Source organism: Anoplolepis gracilipes, chromosome 6, assembly GCF_047496725.1.
Source record: "Anoplolepis gracilipes chromosome 6, ASM4749672v1, whole genome shotgun sequence".
Taxonomy (NCBI): Eukaryota; Metazoa; Arthropoda; class Insecta; order Hymenoptera; family Formicidae; genus Anoplolepis; species Anoplolepis gracilipes.
This window is the reverse complement of record NC_132975.1, coordinates 13174916-13199875: the sequence shown is the minus strand read 5'-3', so window position 1 is coordinate 13199875 and position 24960 is coordinate 13174916. Positions and strand designations below refer to the sequence as shown.

The 24960-nt window shown below is 35.7% G+C and overlaps 1 protein-coding gene across 1 annotated transcript in view; it reads right to left on the bottom strand.

Annotated features, from left to right (window-relative positions):
• The window catches only part of LOC140667310 (uncharacterized), a 76979-nt gene extending 60931 nt beyond the window's left edge, over nt 1-16048 (bottom strand). Inside the window, exon 1 of the mRNA XM_072895108.1 lies at nt 15728-16048. The gene's annotated coding sequence lies outside the window, so the exon portion shown is untranslated. The remainder of the gene's footprint in view (nt 1-15727) is intronic.
• Between the last annotated feature and the right edge of the window lie 8912 nt (nt 16049-24960).

Genomic DNA, 24960 nt, shown 5'->3' with positions numbered 1-24960 from the left:
TTACAATCGTGAGCTAATGCATTTCTTGTGACTACAAGTTTCAGGCACGAGTGACACCGACGACGCGGGGAAAGTGATCGACGTAGGTATAGTCAATAAGTTAGAATAATCTTTTTCTCGTTACAGCTGTGACTCAATCATCGATGATCAATTGGACAATGAATCGGGAAGGTTCGAAATGTAATTTCATTTGCACCGCGAAATCGCATTTGTACCGAGAAAAATGATCATTTCCGTTTGTCGCCTTTTTATCTGTCTTTTTTCATAAGTAACGCTACGAACGCTTTCATAAGTAAAACAATACGATATCAATGATTATATAAGACCCAGATAACGTAATAATAATATAAATAATACAAGTAATACAAGGAAAAAAAAAGAATTTTTTTTTTAATATAAATAATTGAATCAAATATATATATATATATATATATAATTGTAATAATTTTATTTGAATGTAAATCGAAATTTTTCTTCTACTTTTAATCTCAATTTTCAATCTGACATCTACTTGAATTTTTTAAACAATCAGATCATTCTCTCTTGAAATTTATTTAACCTACATTTCTAATCCTCTTTTAAATTTCCAAGTGAGAAACTATTTACTACATTTAAAGTACAAAACAGAAGCTCAATTTTTATATAAGATAAATATATCGAAACTTCTTTAGAATTTATAAAAGCGAATAAATTGAAGGCAAAAATAGAAGCAAAATATCAACTCGGAAACCATGAGTCGCGAAAATAATTTCTCTCTTTCATAACGAGCGTAAAATATGAGAAAGTAACTATTTCATTCTTGTGCAACGACAAATCAAGTGCAAATCGCGACGAGAACATTCGCATAATGTGCTAAAAGCGCATTTGTCACCTTTGCGGGCGGAAATGCACGGAATTCATCTCGCGTAATCAAGTAACTTTCTCGCACTTGAGTTCTCCAGAGTCAACGGTACAGTCAAGTAGAGGACATCGGCAAAAGAGGCCAACCAGGACATCAAGGCCTTCACGACTCGGCAATAAGGGAAAGTACAAGAGGCTTTCGACGGAATGACCCTTTAAGGAGCACGAGGGTAGTTTCGACGACGACAGCGAAGGGGAGAAGAGGTGCGGAAGAGGGGATATATTGATCGTACCGAAACATTCGCCCCAGAAACGGGGATTCTTCTTTGCATCTCCCGCTTTGGCGACGATAAAAAGAAAACACACACACACACACACACACAATTTCTCTTGATCGTACATATTTGGCGAGAAAATTCCTTTAGACTACGCGGGATATATCGACGGGATATATCCTAGAATCAAGTCGGTTCACGAGATTTAAATCCACGACGACAGCCCGTCGAAGTCTCTCTCTTTCTCGTGAGCAAAGGCAATTTAACAATGCTCCGGCATTTGCTCGAGAAAATTGCGACGCGCATAACGGTTATTGCGAGGTGGCGGAAAAAAGTGGGAAGCTAAGCTCCATCGTTAGAAATGTATCCCTCTTCCCCGTGCGAGTAAACCCGAGAGTCTCGAGTAGCGTAATCTAAAACAACGTACGATTTTGTCCCCTTTATTACCAACACTCGACTCATTACATCGTCGCGACGAGGATGTATGTCGGCGCTCGCGTCAATTATTGGTGTGTGCAAGCGTGTAATTTTTCTACAAGATGTATAATAACGAATGCTATATTGCGCCCGAGGGCGACAGGGGGAGGGGGCGTCGGAGAGAGAATTATGAAGAGTCATCAGGGTGTCGTATTTAGAAGTACCTCTGCATGGAGGTCGCGCGAGGGTTGAATTCTCAAGGACACGGCGATGACGTAGAGACGAGAGAGAAGAGGGTGGCCGGTCTATTTTAACGGGCGGTCGCAGGGTGATCGATCGCGGAGTGTCGTACCAAGCCCGCGAAAAGCACGGGACGGAATATTTCCTAAGTATACAACCCGTGTTCCCTCACGTTGCAGCCTATTCCCGTAATCGTCATTCGTAATTTCGGCTCGTGGCACGCGAAGGTTATTGAACCGCTGCGATAGGTATAAGTTTCATCGCCGTCAAAGTTTAAGTTCTCCATCGAGAGACCGAACCCGCCCGCATATCTGAAACTGATCGATCGTGAAATTTAGACTGGTGTTAGCTGCCTCGATTCGAGTGTACCATGTCACGCGTCAGGAATTCTTTATTTCATTGTGTAAATTGTTGAGCTCCATTCTGTACCATGTTTCATGTTCTATGGCAAATACAAACTGTGTTTGTTTTAACATGGACGTATAAATAAACATTGTTAGAAATAAAATATGAGAGTGTTTATTATAATAATATTATAATAAGAGCAGCTTTTTAGACTAATACTCTACGTTTCTATATCATTTAATACAAAATGTATTATAAATTCGAAATCGTGATATAATTGGCAAATAAAAAGAGTAAATCAAAATGTAGAATAAAAAAAGGCTTCGTTTTAGAAGAAATTAATGACGCGTATTTATGCCCTTTTAAATTGCATCGTTCATTATCCAATTTATCTCGATAGGAGTTATTGAAATATATATAAAAAGCTGCAACATTTTATTGGAAAAGTAAAAAAAGTAATCTTGATACTTTTTATACACCACTTTATTTTATTAAAAAACTTAAATCGTTATATAATATTATATAATACTTTAGATCATTTAAATAAATTAAAGTATCTTAGGTATTACTAGATGATATTTTTTTATTCATGTACTAATAGCCATTGTCCAAGACAAATTCAATAAAATAATAAGACTGAATATATATTTGCTTTTAGTATTTTACGCGATTACATTAGATAAAAGCGTATTCATCTAAGAGCCTGAAAGAAAAACGATAAAATACATTTCTGTCGCTTCGAGAGGGAATGTAGGACAGTCTGATAGGTCGTTATAGAGATAACACCCGGACGGCCGCTTCTTTGGAAGCGCATTTCGATGACTGAGAGAAAGAGAGAACCATGTTTCTCCCTTCGGTAATTTTCTTCTCTAACTGTGCCGGCAACGTACGTAGGAAGCGAGCCAGGTCGCCGGGAGCTTTTGTAACGTGGGCGGAAAAGCTCAGATCAATATCAAGCGCGAATTGGAACGTTACGTTGCGAAGATCGACCCGTGACCTAGTATGGACCCGCCCGTAGGTAGGGCGGCGATAGTGGCGCCATCCGAAAGATTATTTTGCTCACACACATACACGTGAACACAAAGATGCGAGCCACGCATGCACGCACGCAAAAGTCGGTCAGACGCATTTTGCCAAGCAAACTTTTCATCTTTCAAGTATTGCATTCCGTTACAGCAATTATTTCATGTACCATTCTGAATAAATTTCTATTGACGCTTTGTTCGGCGATACAAAACGTTCTTATCAGCTTCAATTCATGAGAAAAGTAAATACTACATGTCGACTTAACGAAATAATGTACTGTGTGTATGTGTGTACTATTTTATTGATCGTAAAGGGGGCTTATTTTGCGTCGAGTTTAAAATTGACGCAATAAAAAATTAATAATTGATTGATTGCGCGTTCCAGATTTCGATCTGCTTTGAATTAAACAAGATACATGTATACGTATGTTTAGCTTTATTTTTACATGGAAAAGTTTCTGAAAATTATAGTGCATGTACGTCGTAGAGTCATGTAATAGGGGCGAGACACGCAATTATTATTCATTGAACTAAAATTAAATCCGTGTGCTCTTTAAATCAGGATAATTATGTTTTATATTGACAGTCTATTTCATCTTTAATATTCTTTTTCATGTTTATATTGTCTTTAAATTTCCTTATTAAAATGCAATAGTCTGTATCTCTTATAAAAAACGATAATTCAACAAAGGAAAAAGACTTGCTCATCAAATGTATGTATGTATTTCAGATTGTGAAAATCATCTCTTATTCTGCAAAACATTATTAAATTTTCTTCAGTTATATATATATAGGATAATTCCGGAAAAGATAAATTGCCGTTTAAAATGAATTAAAATGTGAAACGAATATTTTTATGCTTTTAATGTTTCAATTACGTTCAATTAGTTAATGGCAATCTGAAAATATGCATAAAGCGTATTAGATCTAAAAATGTTAAAATGTTAAAATTTTCTTATAATAATGAAGAAAAGAAAAGAAGAAAGAAAGTATTTGTAAATATTAGACATTATTCTTTTTAATGTAACATCTTCAAATTGAAATTATTAAATCCTCTTGATCCAAAGTAATCCGATTAGTCACGTTTGCTCAAGAATGTTGAAGTTCATCTACTATTTAAAAATAAGAGAGCTGGATCAATTTTAATGGGCATAGAGGTAAATCAGTTTAAAAGAGAAGAATAAATTATGATTTTTTGAATATAAAAATAAAAATAAAAATATTAATAAAAATACTCTAGAAGTTTTAAACAGAATAATAATCAAAGAATTATTATAATAAGTATTTAAACTATTGATAATAAAATACATACAAATTATAGATATTCTAGAATGGAACTTTAATAATTTACTTAATAATAAAAATAATAATTCATATTTTTAGTCAACTTATTATTGATATATATTTAAAAATAATTATTTATAATATTTTTAAATATTTCAGTCATAATTTTATTTAAATTCCGATTAAAAATTAAAAAAAACAAGTATTAGTTTCTTCTTCGTAAATTCAATTATTTCCTATCATGTGGTCTAACAATAAGTAGACTGTGTACTGAGGAAGAAATGGATCTGATCCCTTACTTTTTATTGCATAAATAAAGAGCAAATGTTTTAGATAGATATCAAAGTAATCTATTAAAATTTAAAAAAAATGTTATTTGCCCCAGAATTCAACATTTTGCATTCAACGCAATTAATAATAAAATGTCGAAATATAAAATACCGTATTGAGAAAACTTGAAAATCATGCGCTGTTTAATAATATTGCGAAACTTGGTATATAAATTTGCGAAATGGCAAGAGGAAAAGAAAGGTACAAGCTGTTTTGCAAAAATCGATTACACCGCAATGTAGTAGACCGCATGTTACGTAACGAGAGGAGAAAGACGTGACATCCGCGGACTTTTAACGACCTTGAGAAGATAGGTTTGGCAATGCATCTCGAAATAGCGGGCGTCGCCTCGGCCAGGAGGTTGTTATTGCTTGTCGTTCGTTCAGTTCGGACTAGTTTCTCCACTCTATGTCCACGATAATGCAATTTGCCTATTCGATGCGCGCGCGCGTATTTAACTTTTCCCAGATGTCTACATGACAATGAAAGAGAGAGAGAGATAACACGCATATGTGTACACAGTGACGCGTATCGTACGTGACGAGTGGAAAAATGGAACAATCACGATTCTAATTGAGATGCGCATAACTTAGCGGGCAAATCTGTCCACAGATATATTCGTTCGAATGGTGATGCTCCCCCCCCCCCCACTTCCCTCTTTCTTTCTTCTTTCTTCGAAATTTAAATATTTGCTACCTATAACATTGAATTTATTTACTATATATCGGGTCGCCAGGATCATCACGCATGAATGGATTTTTATTTCTGTTTGTGAAAAAAATAAGAGCGAGAGGTCACTTGATTCATAAATATAATTTCGGGTATAACACGATTATATATCGCATCGTAAATTCACGCGAGCAAACACACAACTTTTCGCGATAAACTATTGAATTTTTTTCGCGACAAACGCGACATATAATCCAACGTATGTGAACTCGCGGCTGGTTAGCGCTATGTATGTCTATCTATAGACGTTTATTCTTGTCGGCGTTCAAATGCGAATTGCGTCTTTACAAATATTAAATCGCGTTATTGTTAAAATGTTTATTTGCCACGTGCTGGCGAAATTTCGAGTGACTTTTGCATCATCGGTATATCAGAGTACACCTGATTCAACATCAACGTGACACATGCTGCGTAATAAGAGCGTTTATTCGAATAGAAAACATTACGTTTAGCGTCTTTCAAAGTACAAAAGTCAGGACAAACGACAATCCATTTTTTTTTTTTTTTTTTTAAATGAGTATGCAAATTGTTTACCTAGAATTTACATTTTTATTTCAGTCAAGGAAAAAAGAGAATAGATAAACAACAACAACAACCTTGTAGCGTGAAATTTGTATTCAAGAATGTATTTGTGTCTTTTATGATTTAGTAATTTCACGTCGCCTTTCTTTCTCCCTGTCATTGTAAATGGTCCCATCATCGTTGTCTATTTTAAAAATTAGATTGTGTTTTTTTATGACTAATAAAATTTCCACGAAAGAAGCAGAATGAAAACGACTCTTTGTTCTTATCGCATCGCTTCCACGAGTTTCCTCTTTGACAACTATTCGACTACTTTAAATTCACGCGTATTTTACAAAGAAGTTTAAAGGAAAAAAGGCGATTTTGCGAAATATTGAGCATATTTAGATCCGCAAATGTAAATCAAGAAAAAGGAAAATGGCGAATCGTCGCTGTGTATAAATTCGTTAAACAGTATAGGTCTAAAAACTATATAATAAATAAATAACTTAAAATAAATTCAAAAAATAATCACAAATAAGTAATTAAATAAAATAATAGCACAACAAAAGTAATAATGTTGGTTTAAAAAAATTTACACTTTTATTTACCTTTTACTTATAAAATGCACTTTATATATTTTTTGGGAAAAGAGAGATAAAAGTCACTTATTAATATATATTTGTATAACACTTCTCGCGGCAGGAACGTGAGAGAATCTCCAAAAAGCTACTCGTGGTAGCGATCGATTTTATCAAGCGCGATTGTCAGCGCGATTTCGGCGGGGCTTCGCGTTAATAAGGTTATCGTAACAGCAGGAACAAGTGCGCCGCGCAGATAAGTTCTTTATTTATACAAGGGATTAACACAGGGAGTTTCGCGCACCCGAGGTGTACAAGCAGCAATAAATTTCACATGTAGGTGACACGTGTGTGTGCTGTGTGCTTTGCCCCGCGCGCTAGGGTAAATCTGAGCTGAAACTGCCACTCCTCGTCGCGTGTTATCTCTATGATACGTTCTTCTAATTTCCGTGAACGTTTGTCGGATAAAGTCGCTTTTCTTTGCGCCTTGATAAATTATAAACGCGCACGGATATCGGCTTAACGACGAGTGAAATAATTAGCGCGCGAGAAAATTTTTAATGAAACGCGCCGTTTTATGGTCTATACTATAAAACGGGACGTCTTGTTATCGCGCGGCGCGCTATTATATGCTCGAGCGAAAGATATTGTCTATCAGCCGAGACGGTAAATTAACGCGTAGCCCGGATTTAAATTAACTTCGCAACAAACTGGACTGATAATTTAGCGATTTGACAAGCAAACGAAATTTTTTTATAAATATAATTTAGATTCTTATCCATTGGCAGCATACGTTGTTTACTAAATATGTCTGTATTTCGTACAAGGATTGAATTTGAAAAAAATGTGCTATTAATATAACTAGATTCGTTTCAAAATATTCAAAGTGGACTACTGAAAATAATCACGTAAACAGTTTCGTTTACAACTAGAATACTGTTTCATTTATATTTATATCTTCCTCGAGAATAGTTGAGATCGAATAGGAAATATTTCTTAAGAATGTCTATAATTAAAATTTTATTGCTAAAATAATCCCTTTAAAAAATAATTTATCAAAGAGAAATTTTTCTTTGAATTAATATTTGAAATTTACAAACACTCACGTTTATCACATATATATCATAAATATCATCTTTTGTATTATTTTCAATATTGTTTGTGTTACTTTCAATATTATTTTCAATACTGTAAAAAGAAGACAACAATTAGAAAAGTAACAAAATACATACTCGTTTATTCAAAAAGTAATTATTTGTTTACTTATGACTTATACGCAAATTTACGAAAACAATTAATTAATAATTTAAATAAAATATAAATGAGAAAAGGATAACAGAAACAAAAATCGAGAATTAAATGAAAGAATCATATCGTAAAATATATCTATAGTTGTTTAGTTGGAAAAGTGAGCTCAGTAGCTTATTGTTAGTCTCATAAAATATCTGAAAGAATGCTTTTTTTTTTTCTTTTGCAAAACAAGTAGATAATAAGAAACATTTGTGCGAGCCGTCCTTCACATACGTATAGCGCATTTGTTACCTATATTTGTTGTCTTTTATCTAATAAGGTGCCGTTAGTTTAAAGAACATTCGATAAACACGTTGCATACGACTATCCGACAACGACGCATGGTAGTCGCAAACACTATAGTAGTGACAAAATACATCATATACGTATTCTCACACCGAGACATACATATATAAATAACAAGAATGATGGCCGGTCGCCCGAAAACGGCGCCGTTTTGTTCAACCGCCGCATGTGTTCGCCGATTTCATGCAGGTAGTGCAAAATATTGGCTGCCGTAAATTCGTACGGATATCGTTCTCTTTCTTCCCCCCCCCCTCCCCTCCCTCCCTCTTCCTCTCTTCCCCTGCCGACGATCGAGCGACGGCCTGAAAATTATGGCCCGCCGGAAAAGACGATGTACGACGCCGCGAAACGAAAACGAAGCGATCGTTGTCTTGCGCGTCGAATGATTGAAACGGGCGTGGGAGTATCGAATCGATTAAGGTCGCCCCGATCGATCCCATCCCGGAAACTCGCCGCTATTGCTCCACTTTCGTCCGTCATTCCTTTACTTCCTGCGCGCGTCATTTTTTCCTCTTCCGGCTGTCAAAATGCACGAGCTTCATTTCTGCTTCGCGGAGGGGGGAGGGGAGGGGAGGGGGAAGGGTAAACTGCAACTCGCGCTGCAACAATCCTCTTTTCCTTGTCGTCAAATTTAATAGCAGCCATTAATATATATAAATAAGGAAGCATTTTCCTCTATTTTTTAATAGCAGCCATTAATATATATAAATAAGGAAGCATTTTCCTCTATTTTCTACGAATAAACAAAATTGAATTATTTAAGTTATACTATGAAAAAGATTACATTTGTGTGTAAAGTATCAGAATAATTTCAAATTTTATTTTTTTTTCTTTCAAAAAAATTGATCTTATATTAAAGCCAATTCCGAGACGCACACATTTTCTAAAGTTGTTGTTTTACTTTCCATTTATTTTCTCACGAGGAATTATCTGCTTGCCGATCTTATCATTATTTCGAACGAGCACCTCTTGTATTTTTTTTTTTTTTTTTTTTTTTTAAATAAATCCGAAAGATTTATTTCAGATGTCACTCATGTGTAGAGTGTCGGGAAACTGAATGTCGATCTGATTCAGTTTCCTTTTCTATAATGCAGTAAGCCGCAAGAAAACCTTGAGTTTCGCCTCGAGGAAACATCGCCACGTGCGTCGTCGACGCAACGCGTATAATTGCGGCCGAGAGAAGCGAATCAGCGTCGCGCGCGACTACTTCTCATATTTTCGCAAACTAATAAGATTCTCCAATTAGATCCGCGATGATGTATTGACCGACGACGTCACGTAACTTTGTACGACGCCGGGATAGCATTATGTAATCAATGTCGCGTAATCCGTCCGTCGAGCGAGAGAGCCAATCGTTCCTTTATATTCTCGATTTCGCGAAGAAGAAACTGCGGGAGAATCGATACGCGCAATCGGCTCCGTGCAATTTTTCACGTGTCAGATACGCGTGTCTGCAACTGCCGTTGGATTGTGTCGTCAGTGCCGATCGATAGATGCATTGCCATATACTTCAATATCGCTAGCTTGTAGCAAACTTCGAAGAAGCGGAGCGCGAAAGTATAAATAATAGTGCGAGGGTCGGAAGAGGAAAAAGGGTACCGAGGCGGCGACTTCGATAAAGTTTATCGGTTGTTCTTAAATAAATAAGATGGAGTCTTATCTCAATGGAACTTGACAAAGAGAATTCAAGTTTCTATTTTCAACAAATTTGTCAAATTTAAGCAAAGTTTTGAGCGAGATGTGAATACTTTTATTTACGTAAGATCCGAGGATTTGAGGACGCGACATTAGAAACTGAAAAGTTGTAATATCAAGGATGTGAATTGTTCTTCTGAAAATGTAATGTCTTATGAAAGTTTTCAATATTTGTAAGCGTCGTTTAGCTTCACAATCGATGCGATTTTTACACATTGCATCATTAATGTAAAACTTTACTTGTACATTTTAAATGCAAAATTTACTTAATTTTAATACCAATTTATTAAATTAATAAAACATTTATTTAAAAAGTCAGCTTTGTTTGTTTGATATTAATTTACAAAAACAATTAGCATAATTTGATAAAACATGAACAAAAACTGATCTGAGAGACATAAACTGTAAAAGAAAAATAAATAAATAAAAATAGAACGGTTTGTATAAAAATAATATTTAAATGTTTTTTTACTGTCCCTCTATCTAATTATTATTTCAATTAATTCATTTAAAGTCTGCAACGATAAATAGATATGTAAAATTATATTGTTTATCTTTTATTCATAAAATATTTCAAGAAATATTTTAATTAATGTAAAAATAAATAATTATTTTATATTAACCATTAAAGCAAAAAAATAATTATGTAATTATTTTTTATTTCAAATTATATATTGTTCAGTTTTACTTCAGTCTGTGAATGCTCGATATAATTATGCCTCGATAATCTTGTTGAAATTAAATATTTTTAATTACCTTATCGTGAATTACTTGTTTTATAACTATGTCTTATTGTCATCGATCTTGAACAGACGCTGCAATTTCATAACGACGATGATTGTATTTTCAACTTTTGTTTTTACACGCGCGTGTACATACATATTGTACAAGCGAAGTCATGTGCGCAATTTGTAAAAGCCCCAGCTCAGTTAGTTCGATTATGCGAACTCGCGCGTGCGAAGGATACACAATAGTGCGAAAACGAGAGAAATAAGATGAGAAGCGCGACAAGGGAGTACGACGAAGCAATGTGTCGAGGTATAATTGGCTAAGCCAAGTTCAAACGCGATCGTGTATCTGGTCGTGCGACATTCCACGAACAGACGGGTCTTTGGTATGCAAAATCCATTGAGGGGAGAAGTGTGCGTGTTTATGTGTGTGAGTGCAAAAGAGGCGAACGCGAATAAACAAAAAAAAAAGGTTCGAAAGAATGGAAACTACCGCTTTGCATCGAGTTTATGCCGATAATACTCTGCATGCACCTCATAATAGGAATTACAACATAATATCTCGTGTAATAAAATATTTGGACCCTTTTGTTGGATCCAGCCATCATATCGGTCACTTTTACAAACTATTTTATCTTTTTTATTTGTTTTTCTCTTAAAATTTACGCCTCTTATATTAGAGTTTGTTTGTGTTTTATCAAATCATGTTAATTGTTTTTGTAATTTAACATGAAATAAAAAAGGATAACCTTTGGAATAAACTTTATTTTATTAGTCTAATTTTAATTAATTTAATAAATGTATAATAAAATTAAATATTTTTGTTTTGTTTTGTGTTATCTTTCTAATATTATTTTTCTTTCCTATAAGGAATCTAATCATAATGGTTGATGCAATTAATAATTATGATAGGAAGAGAACAATAAAAAAATAAGAATATGCTAGAATATTAAAATGTATATATATCAAATTTCATTACAAAAAATATTATATAAAAATTAGTAGTGTAATTCATAAGTAGCGAGAATCCGAAATATGTATATATACATCTCCTTATACAGTTGAATATATTATAAAAATTTTTTAGAGGATTAAAAAAATGTATATGTTTTTTCGAATAATATTGAATGATTTTTAAATATACTGCGAGCAGATAACGTTGATTCAACATAATACAAACATTTATCGAATATGCCGTTGCTTAATTCTCCTTGTTCCGCAAAGAGCCGTCAACATATACGATCAACAGACACGATCTCCGGTGGAACTGCGTAATTGCAATTACTTGACTGACAATTAATCGCGTTGCCTCGACGTTTTCCTGGATAGTCCCATTCTTTTACGTATCTTCTTGCATTCAAACGCGGGAAAATGCTGCATGTTGACAAGACATGCAAACTGACTTTAAACAACAGAGAATCTTCGTAATAACATCTTTGGCCGCGTGACGTAACGTTAACGATGATAGAAACAAGCTTGGAGCATATAAAATAAAATCATTGAAACGACTAAATTGTCGTAATTATTCATCCTCAATTACGTAATTAATGTAATTATTAGCGGAAAATTCGTTAAGCAATGTGAAATATAATTTTTTCAACTCTTCTAGAAAGCTTGCGCGATTTTGTTGCGAGTGAAAAGAATTGAGTTTTTATACTAAAAATGAATTTAAAGGAAAAAAAAAAAAAGATATGTCGTATAATCAATCGAGCGCTTTGTCGTTCGGCGAGATCGAGATCGATTCGCGAGGATAAACCCGATTGCGATTTCGTCGCGGAACTTACGAAATCGATTCGCGCAGCTGTTGAGATATATTTGCGCGAGTCCATTGGTAAATTAACCGGAATCTGGGCCAGTTACAACACCTGATGGCGAGGCGCAATCTTTGACACAACACACGACGACGACGACGACGACGACGACAAATCTCACGAATCGACGGCACGCTGATGCCAAATTTAATCCGCCGCTCACGACCGGCGCGATCGCATCGCGATCTCGTGGTAGATACGGATCACGAGCGAAAGTGGTAGCATCAACTGAGCGAGTTATGTCATCAAATCATTTAGCGGGTTAAATTAATTTTCTATGTATTATCATACAGTCGCAAAATGTATATACATATATTATAAATGCAACAACTGTTTGTACAAGCAATGCTGAATAAATAAAAATAAAATTTTTGCATGCAATATTTTATTTTTATGTTAATATTATAATTACTATAATAATATAATTATAATATTTTTTCTCGTTCAAATGTAATGTTAATTAATTTTAAGAGACTTAATTTTATTCTTCATAATAATTATTTTAATATATAATCTTATAAAAATTTTAAGTTACTCAAACTTTAATCCTTCAATAAACGTTTAATAAATATTTTTTATAAATCTTTTATAAAAATATAACTAAAGAAATTTTTATATTTTATTTAACTTTGCAATTTAATATTTTTATATAAATTATAAAATTATATATTTAATTTATTAATATGATAATTAATATAATTATATATTTAATTAAATTATTACATATTAGGATTATAGAGAAAATTTTAATTTTTATTCATAAATTTATAATCATACAATATAGTGTAATGTATAATAATTTTGTACAAAATTTTCAATCTTATTTTTTATGGAGTTATGAAAAAAGAATCACTATAGGCTTTAATCTCAGACTGAATAATGTCGTACTTTAAAAGAAGAAAATGTAGTTTATATTCAATCAATCAAACGCAATAGAAATAGTAAAGTTAATGTACGATGACTTTATGTAATGGATACATACTGCGTTTCAGTTACAATCCCTCGCGAAGAGTATCGTCAATCGTGATACGCGTGCAACACGAATATTAACTACGTCGAACGACCGTGAAGCACGAATGATGATCCTCACGCCTTATTCAAGACTGTAAGTCAACATTTACGAGACATTTAATGCGAAAGGGCAAGGCGTACGATCCATAAGCGAGCTTTGCATAGGACATGCTTGAGTAAAGTCAAAGTAAACGGAAGCAAAAGGGCGCCCCCGAAGAAATTGATTACAGTTTTACAACGTAACGAGCACACCGGATAAACGCTAAGTGGTTAAGTAACACGACGACTCGACAGGTTGTTTGAAATAAACTGTTGCGGAATTTATATGCGTGTTGTATATAATATTTCCAGTTGCACTTTTCGAAAACGGAACGTTTCATATAAAAACGTTTGTCTGTATTTTAAACTATTTTTTTTTTTTTTTTTTTTTTTAAAGAATTACTTTTTCGGTTACTCATCACTTCTTCAGTTAAATATGTATCCATATGCCATCTACTTCTGACATTTAAGTAATTTTAAAGATGCAAATGACATTTCTTTACTGTGTGTTATTGATCTGCTTTTTAATTATTAATTCATTTATTATCTTTATGCCACGTTTTGCATGATATAAATTATCGTCGTCTATAAGACTCATATGTTTTGTTTCAATTAATTATAGTTTCCGGGTAGAAAGAAATATCGCGATTAAAAGTCACACGTGCTTTCGAGCGGGAGCTTTAATTCGGATTGCGTAAACGTCACGATGGTAACTTCGAAACGGCAAGATTGAAACGCGTGGAATCGCGCTACTCACGCCTTTAAAGAGGCACGCTCACTCCACGGTTAGGTCCGGCGGCACACAAGATCGGTCAACATAAGGCTTAAGGCCGCCGCATACACTTTTACATAACGCATAATGCGTATACATTAAGGAATTCCGATTGGTTGAATTCCTTATGCATGTGTTTATAGACCGATCAGTTTCCTTATGTATGTGCATTATGCGTTATGTAAATGTGTATGCGACGGCCTTTACACTTGGGTTACACAGGCGACAATCTCTCCCAGAATCAGCGACGGTCTTCTAATATGATTAACCCTTATTCCGCATTGGTGGATCATTTTTGTCTGTGATTTTTCTAACAACGTCAATTTCTCGAAAACAAATAATCATAAAATAATATATTTAAGTGAATTATTTTTCAAATTTATTATTTTAGTCTTTATTTAGAATGTTCAAAGAAGGTATACACATTTTTTCAGATTTTTTAAAACACTTTAACATATTAATAAACTTATCGAAAATACTCTGACCCACCTGTACAGTTAGAAGGTGCCAAAAATAACAATACGGAGTAAGGGTTAAGGTACGCTTTGCATTGATCTTTGAGGAAGATCAGCTGGACCATGCGCTAACGAGGGATGAAATTTGCAAAAACGAGAAATAAACTAGCGTGGATTATGGGAATCAGTATTTTGCAATCCTCGAAACTATCGTTGTTCTAATCAATCGAAAATTGAACTAATATCTGGCCTCTTATTGACTTGAATCAGGCCACAAGATTTGCAAACAATGACAAGCCTAATTAAATCGCTTGATTAATACGAATCGATTCATTCAAGAATTGGAAATATATCGATCGGCTGGTTCATGTTGAGCATATTATCGCCAAGATATGAATAACAAATAGGCTTCGACTAATCGAATAAAAATGAGCCTTCGATCAAATTCGGACGACTCGACGGATTCGTAGCGAGCTTTCGCGATTCCGTGCTCGACAATAAAACAACGACGGATAAAATAAAATTCCGCCGGTGTTCGCGATAGCGTTCGCGTGTGCCGAATCAAACGACAGATGTCGAGATCTGTCGCTTTGTCTCTCCATCTAATAACTCGGAATGTAATTAAGATACCATTAAAGTTTAATGACATTAATAATTCATTAAGACGAGGGAAGAAAAAAAGGCGACGTTCGCGGACGACGGTATCGATCGAAGCGACCAACGTCGACCGAGAGTCATACGCGATACGGTCGATACCGGTGCCGTGTGGTGCAATTAAAAAGTCCGCTCGGGCAAGGTGTCGAAAGGGAAAAAAAAAAAAAAAAATCTCATTTATCTCCGCGAAGTATCTCGACACGCTCTGTCGTCTATTCCTTGCCTTCGCTACACGTACGATACACATACACACACACACACACACACACACACACGCACGCACGCACGCACACACACGCACATACACGCACACATCCACACATGCGAAATGCACACATACACAATGGACACAATTGCCGTACACGTTGACACACGTGCGCCCTAACAATGGATACACACCTGTAATATACGTGTTACTCCTCGGGGTCGCCGGTTAAAGCATCCACACACACGTCCCTGTAAATCCGTTCCTGCGGTCCCCCGCGACGTCCCTCCACGCGCACCTGCTGCTACTAGAGAAATATCCCGCGAGAGATCCCGTCTATTACACGCGTGTAATGTATACTCGCGCGCGCGTGCCTCCGAACGGACGTAGGTTACGTGGACGAAGGAATGCGAGAGCCTTTCTCGTTTTCTCTCTCTCTCTCTCTCTCTCTCTCTCTCCCTCTCTCTTTAAATCTGCAAAAGCGAAAGCGCGAACGAGGAAGAGTAACACGCAGCTCGGTGTACCAGCGGAGACTGGCGGCTTCCCCTCGGTCTTGTCGAGCGCTGGCCGCTACAGCGGAATAGATATATAGAGCGCCACATATATCGTGCGTATACGGGTGTCCCACCGTGGGACGAGGAGGGAGGAGGGGACGGAAGAGGATCGCGCGCGAGGGAGTCGAGTACATGAAGGTAAAACGATAGGTACCTCTCCGGGAGAGGGAGAGAGAGAAAGGGAAAGAGGGAAAGGGGAAGAAGAGAGTAGCGGGTCGCACGCTCGCGGCGTTGTGACGTAATTCGAGTCATCCTGTACTGGTGGGTACGTGTCTGTGTAGAGAGGGATGAGAAGGAAAGGAGAGGGAGAGGAGAGTAAGGGGCGTCGCCGGGCGGCGGGGCGCGATTCTTGGTTGATGGGGAAAGGGCAAGGGCGAGTTGGTGGGACCCGTGATGAGAAGGAGAAGGGCGGAAGAGGGGAGTAGGATGGCGGTCATTAGTGCTACTGGGACACGAAAGCAAATTCTCTCTATGTGCTCGTCCCTCTCCCTCGCCTTCCACCCCTTTTTCACCCTCTCGCGCGCCTCCCTCCACGACCGTCAGGTATACCACCACAACGTGGTCCCCTCTCGATCTCCCCCTCGCGCTTCGAGGGTGCAAGCGCGATGCATCGACGGTGCATCGCAGCCCGGAGGTGCACCTGTACTCCGCAGCTTTGTATATATGTATAGAGAAAGAGAGAGGGAGGGAAGGAGAGGGAGGGAGAGAGAGAGAGAGAGAGAGGCCTCTGTCCCGGTGGAAGGGAGAGTCTGTTAAGGGTGGCTCGCGTGTAACGCGGTCGCGGAAAAGAAGTTGGAGAGGGGACGACGAGGAAAGATTAGGTCGCACTCGCGACCTCGTCCTTGCAGGGACAAGATCGGAGACATTCTCTTTCCGCGGTCAGCGTCATTCCGCACCGGCGCGTACGTAAACCGCGCCACGCTCGCGCGGAAACGGAACTGGAAGCGCACGCTCGAAAGGCACGCTCGTTTCTTCTCTCTGACTTTCTGTCGAAATATCCGGCACATATGTATGGGACGCGGCGAGCGCGATTTTGACAGAGCTCTTTCGCGCGACGTCGATGAATTCGCACGACCGGATCAATCGACTGCTTTGAAATACCGTCGATGATAAATTTATAATGTTCATAGAATGTATTTATATAATCCGCCTTCCTTCCCTTCCGCCGGGACTCTCCCGGTTACAACACAGCGGATCAATGTATTTGCGATAAACGCGGGCACCGCGTAAATACCATCGCGTACGGTCATTAATTATTCGCATGTTGACGGAAATAGTTGCATTGATTTTATGCGGCTATTTATCGACTTCAAACAGACTATCGTATTACGTTGAAACTTTCAACAATCTATATCACGATATAATTGAGAAGTTATTTCACTTATTTATTATTTATTTTTGTATATGATTAAAATAATAAATATCGAGAATTATTAATATCGAATATATAAGTTTATTATCAAATTGTCAACTATTATAAAAAAGGATAATTTTCATTCTGAAGCATATAAATGTCCTTTCAATTTTAGTTTGCAGAAATTTCAGAAGATCCGAAAAGCAAAACTTTCAGAGCTTAAGATAGACTTTAATTACTCAATTACCGTCTTAATAGATGGCTTGTAGTTTCACTCAGAATCTGTCATGAAGGTATAATTAATTTCGTATTAACTCAATTTTCTTACCTTTCGCCATAAATTACAGGGAGAAATTTTCACGATACTTTTTTTCCTCGATATCAGCGCGAACAACATACTTTAATTATACGATGTACTCGATAGTTTGCCGATCTTGCAATTTAATTTTTCCAATTATCGCGATGATAAGAATAAAACTAGTTTGCAGATGTCGAAAAGTCTCCGTTCCTTTTTTTTTTTTTTACTTCAAATTTAACAATAATTGTCGATTTACATTCGTGAAGAGCTATAACATAGAGCTTCTATACTACGTGAAAATTACAAATTTCCGCGTCGATCGTATTCATAGCAACGGAACGGCTTTCGCGTATAAATTCACTCGTGAACAGTCTGCGCGACGTGTAATTACGAAACTTCCTTAATTTCCGCGGATCCTTTGTGCCTTGATTTACGTCCCGTAATGGCGGCGATTATTTCCTGCGGATTCGAACGACGGTATCATCGGCCGTTATGATGGTCGCTAGACAGCCTCGATTGAGGCAATATCCACTAGGAACGTAAAAGTGAAATAGCGTGAGATCGGCCGGTATATCCGTCGCGATACATAAAAGAAACGTATCCTTCAAAGTTGCCCGAAGAGGCAATATTGATCAACCGCTATACTGAACTCTGACATTTGGGATTATAGCCGGGCGGGAGCCCGGGAGCGCCTGCGAAGCGAAGCGAAGCCATTGACGAAAACATGGCCGTGCTAACCTAGGGTACACCGCGAGATTGCGAATCTGACTATTTTTCTTTCGAAAAATCTCGCTCAAAGAAAATATTTAACATACGATACAGCGAGTATTTTCTTTGAAATATTAACACTTTAAACAAATTTCATATTTGAAAATATGGAACATAGAATAAAATTCAAACCTCGTTTCCGAGGAAATTGATTTATAGAGGAGTATCTAAAAATTGATAACTATTTACATTTTTCTTAAATTTGAATAAATATGTTATACATACAATAAATTATCGAATGCATTTAGAAAATAGAAAAATTTTAAATATTTTATATAAAACTCTTTCATTAATTTAAATTATATTTTAAAGCGTTTTCTTAAATAAAATATCATACTTGTATATTTATGTACTAATAATTAACTATCGAGATCAATTTGACGATAAAGGATAGAGGTTATTACAAAATTTAAAGGAGAATAAATATCATTCATTTTTCAAATTTTAAAATCAATATTTTTGAAAAAATCTAAAAGCTAGACAACTTTAATTTTTTCTTTATTTATGCAAAATAAATCGCCTTCTTTTCGTTTCGCACATTTCCTAACTCACTCTATATATTGAAGTAGATGCGAGTTTAATATTCTTTTAAATAAAATCAGTCTATTATCATTAAAAAGCAGTGAATAATCATTGATAATTTTATAAAGATAGCAAATTTCATTGAAAGGATCAGGTAGTGATAACAACAGTTTCAATCTGTGATATTTTTAAATGTATCTAAAATGTTATAATTTTATATATACAAATTTTTAATAGCAATATATTTTATTAAAGAAATATCTGAGTTTAACTGAGAGTCATCTCTTACAAATATATACTATTATTATTGACTTTACAATAAAATCTGTCATAATTAATGACACACATAGAACGGAAGAGCAAAGTGTAAATGTTTTCACTGAAGTTCAGTAAAACATTTACTGACTTTCAGTGAAATCTTGTGCCTTTAATCAATGTTCACTGATTCAGTTTAAGAGAGCAGCTCTGGAATTGCAAATATTAAAAATTGCATCTATTCCTGGCATATTCGATGATTATACTGTCATAATAATCAACGAATCCGTTATGGAACTATAACGGAATTGTCGTTTCCTTCGTCCAGAGGGAGGAGAAAGAGAAGTTGTCGAAGCTGTTCCAGTGTCAGTCGCTCATATTACATCGGGTCAAGGCTTCCTTCTGACACAATGACATTGGCGTTATATTGGTAGCGGCTGGTTCCGTGTGACGATACGAATCGCCGATCGTTATTTCCACGCTCAATATTGACATCAATTTTAACAGAGTAAGCGACTTAATATACAAACATCGATATGCAGATGCAACAAGCGTACATCGTACTTTTAGGCGGATTATTCTGAATATCTCAGGATATATCGAAAATTTTGTATGCGCTTCTGTAAAGCGCAACAGCAAGATTAAATCGCCGGCATGCGTTCGCATGATTGAAATAATGTTCATTTTTCGGAATAAACTAATAATCTCTAGCGTTTCGTTGATCGGGATTGCGATCTTATTTTAAGAGGATTTATGTAATGAGACTTAAATGAAAATTTTAAATTATTTTTCTTAATGTTGTTCATAACAGTTTTAGTTTTTTAATACAATAATATATCTATTTTACTACAATTTTGTGAGATATTTTGATATATGACAAATTCAATAATGTATAATAAAGATAAGAGATTGTCAATAATCATTCAAGATATTGTTATTTGTATGCTTTTAGGTATAAGCGGAGAAACAAAATATCTTTAATAAAAAAGTATTTATTAATCTTTATTTAAAATACTGCTAAAAATTATTTCTTATTATTATATAGGTCTTAAATATAAAAAATAATTTTTATTTAAAACATTTTTTATAACTCTAGTATTAAAAAAAATAACCAACAATGAGTGTATAACTTTTACTTAAAAACAATACATCGTACATATATATAGATATATATAAGAGAGAGAGAGAGAGAGGGGGGGAGAGGGGCTTTTATTAAATTTTAAAACCAACTGTCTTAAATTATTAATAAACTAAAGTTTTTCAGGAGGATGAGAGATACGGAAATGAGATTCTTGCGATCAGGACGATTCCGTAGGACGCTTTTACCGTCGAGTCGTTTACATCTTCCCCCCTCCCCCCCCCCCCGAGCATTACAGGAAACAACTCGCCCTAGTCTCGAGTAAAGTTTGCTTTCCATCACGCGGTTTAGCTTGCGTAATCGCGTGCGCCGTCGTTGCACCGAACATCAAATGAATTTTATCGATTCCGGGACAGGTCGCGAAGCTACGTTGTTCGATTGCTCTCCGACCAACGGGGAAGATTCTCGTCGACGTGATGACGATGAGTTTCGAAACTCGATGCTGCGGCGAGTCGGGTCTGCTCGACGGGGGGGGCTCGCAAAGGGAGCACCTACGATAAACCCCAAGCACGGGGCAAACAGCGAGTTGAGAGTGAATCGACGTAAAGATCCGTCGCCTCTTTCCCCAAGCTATTTCGAAGTGACTGCCGCAATACGCTCGTATGTGTATATAGTTAGATTGAAAATCGACATCGTGTAGGCGAGATTGTATCGGAAAGCGAGCCTGAATCGCATTTCGTGGGGAACCTCGATCTCTCGATTTAGCCATAAACTTTCATCGTATTCTATCGGAATATCTATTAAGTAATAAATGTAAAAATATGCTACTTATTTAAGACGCGCAAAACGCGAGGTTCTACGAAGAATAATCATTTCTAATAAAATATCTTGATGCCCCCTCTCCCTCCCTCCCTCCCTCCTCCCCCTTATAAAATCGAACTATAAAAATTCAAGTAATAATCTGTTTTCTCTGGACGACTTAAAAATGTAGGAAATATAACAATATTTTTGTTATCTAATAAAAATTATATAACGAATACTATTGTATATTTGACATTATTTTAATCTCATTAATTTATCAAAATTATCAAAATGATTTTCACAGAGATAAAATCAAAAATGTAGAAATTTTAATTTGCACAGAGACAAATCGATAAACTAGATAAACACGTATATAATAGATGCTATATATAGAGCTCGAGAGTTTCAGTGCTCGTGTGAGAGATAGCTCGTTCAAGATCACACTTTGGACGAAAGGTCACGATTCTGCTCGAGGGGTCCGAAAATTCGCGAGAACACCCGGACGCGTGCCAGAGTGGCGGGAATTTCGCAGCCGATTGTGCACGGCCTCCTCGCAGGAATTCACGCGTGTACCACGCATACTCGACGCATCCTCCGCACGCACATTCTGTTTATACACGCTGTTATCGCACGACGCGGTATGCGTCGCGCGCGCACATACTAACGAGATATTTCATAACGGCGGATCAGCGGGGGCGGCCCTGGCGCTCCTAATCACCACGGCGACGGCAATTAATCCCCGGGATGCGCGGGCGGCGGAAACCGGAGCGCCGTGAGAGCCTCGATTTACGAGAGTCTCGAAATTAATATCTCGCCCGGTATCGCGCGCGATCGGCGACGTCGGCATCGCATGAACGACATAGGCGCCGTTCTTTCCCCCAATGAATCGCGTAACCCGTGCAATTCCGTGTTCTCGTTCAAGGCGACCCAAAAGGTCAAAAGTTTCGTGCGCGCGCGTTAATCGATGCAGCGACGAGAAAAGTTTGCGGCCTCCCGAGATTTTCCATCTGCAGAGAGCTATAACTGTCTTGGATGTACGATAAGAGAGGAGACTTTCGGAGTAAGAAAGATACGCGATACGTGTAATTAATAATATAATAGTAAAAATATAGCAATACAAAAATATATAGCATGAATTTAATTTATTAATATTATAAAAATATTTCATATTATAGATAATATTTCATGTTATCACTTTTCGTTTAAATAAATAAGTAATACTTACTATCGTGAAAAATATTTTTTCCATACAATTTTAACGATTCACGGAACGGAAGATGAGAAAATAGAAGCGAAATTAATATTGTAATATTACGATGACGCTAACTCATCGACGCCTTTAAATGTGTTTTATTTTCGAATGATATAAAATTTCATTGATGACCATAATTATACGCATAAATCGATAATGATTACGTCTGGAGGGAGGGAGAGGGGAGGGACACGACCATATCAAGATTGGTAGAATCCAATATGACGATGGAAAGCTGCGAACAGCGCTTTCGCGGTCTCTTGTTCTCTTCTTTTTCCTCACCCACTTAAAATATACGATTCAATAAACGCCTCGTAGGACAATGAGAGTCTGCGGTGCTCGACCAAAATGGCGTAGGAATTTTATCAAACGTCGTGTAAATCGCAATGAAATTTTCCGCATTAACTGTGCGATCGTATCAAAAAGTCTTGTGATCCTTTTGTTTCTTTCGCCTTGCACCCCGACGTAAATGTTTAACTTTAAAAGATACTTTTGTGCGAAAGTTTGCCCCGCGAAAAAGTTATTTGAGATTCTGTCCACGCGGTTCAACATTTGATCTCTATACGAATTTTATGCAACGCATTTATATCGATTACTTTACGCAAACGCAGAATAAATATTGCCACGTACTTTGATAAAATATGTATCCATAAACAATTTTAAAAAAAAAGACTCGATTTACCAGAAACAAATTCAAGATAAACATGCACGAGGTAACCGATGTAATAAATTTTTAAACCGCTATCGGAATTTATCCACGTGCTTGACATCGCGTTCCAATCTGTCGAATTAATTAAATGGTAAATAAAGAAGCGAGCGGGTATTAAAAAAAATTACGCGATCTAAAAAAATCTTACGGATCCGATTTTATTCCTCGCGGTGACTTGTTCCGTCCGCGCTAATTTTACATGAAACGCAGATGACAATTCTAGCGTCGTCCTCATCGTTTGTATTAAGAAATGATGACTTTATTTCGAGCTTTTTCTTGCTTGATCAAATCGATATTCATCGACAAATTTGCGGATGGATATTTCCGCGCCGATCTTCGTAATCATATCAAACGACAGCTCATCGTCGAGCTCATTTAATTAATAATTAATTAATTAGAGGATACCATTGTCATCGCATAGAAGAAATCTTGACTCTCTCTCATTTCTCGCAATTTTTTACTAAATTAGCAACTCTATGCTATTTATACACAATTATACAACTTACAAAAATGTAGATAGCAAAGATAGATTTTCTATAAATGTGTTCTACTATAACATAATAAAAATTTCTATCTCATTGATAGATTAATAAATTCACGCGCGAAAATCAATATTTATTTGTAACTCATACATATTTTCTGTTTTTTGATGTGTAATTGTACATCACGCGATATGTTAACATGAAATTTAATTAATCTATTTTCTACAATAGATCAACTATACAATATATATACATGTATTAGCATTATATAGAATTTATATGTAAATTAATATACGATTAATATATCGATTATTATTGTTTTCCATAAATTGATTGCAGTTATGTCGTTTGATCGGCTATATTCGAGGAATATTCGTTTGGAATTCCAACTCGTTAACAGATTTTAATGATGAATTCATTAATTCAGTTGCATTTCAAATAATATAATGACAAACGGAATGTTATAAATATAGAAACGCCAGTAAAACGAAAGTAACGCGGAACCTTTCTTTAATAACGTTCTTTCATCGATATATCAATCTGCCGTCGTATTTAATGATATAGCGGCGCTTTTACCTTTATTAAATCCCAAAGATATGGACCGTCGCGCGGAGTCGATCGTAATAAATTCCCTTTGGAACGTCTTGTTTCGATAGAATTTTTTATTTTTGACCCAGTTTAACGGGAAAATTATATTACGAATGCAACGGCGTGCACGAGAGACTGAATTTATCTCAGAATCAAGTTCATCGGTAATAAATAGTAAAAAGAAAACATAGTCTACTTATAATATCGAATTAATATTCTATATTCTATGACATGTTTTTATTATTAACATAATTTAAAATTTATATATAAATTAATATTAATATTAATATCAAACTGTTAACATCAATATTAATATTAATATTTGTATCTTGTGTTAATATTTGTAATTTTATAACACAATATTAATATTAATAATTTATAATGATGTTTAAAGATTACTATTAATTAATATTAAATATAGCAAGCCTATTGATATTTTTAATTGAAATTCAGATGACTGTAGCGTCAAATCTTCTAATTCTACTCACTTATATTTTTAACTGAAAAATAATAATTTATTTTTTTCTCAAACAATTGAGAATTTATAATAATTTATACAAAAATATTTTTTTCTAATTTTCTCTTCTTTCATTATTTACTTAAAAATTATTTATTTTAAAAAAAACCCAAAAAGATTAATGTCACAGCAATTCGAATTAAAGAGCGAAACACTAGAACTCAATAAAATCTGTATTGCTACGATTTCATAGAAATTCTATTATAACGCTCCGGATTGTTTCTTCTTCAGTCTTACGTAACATTCTCC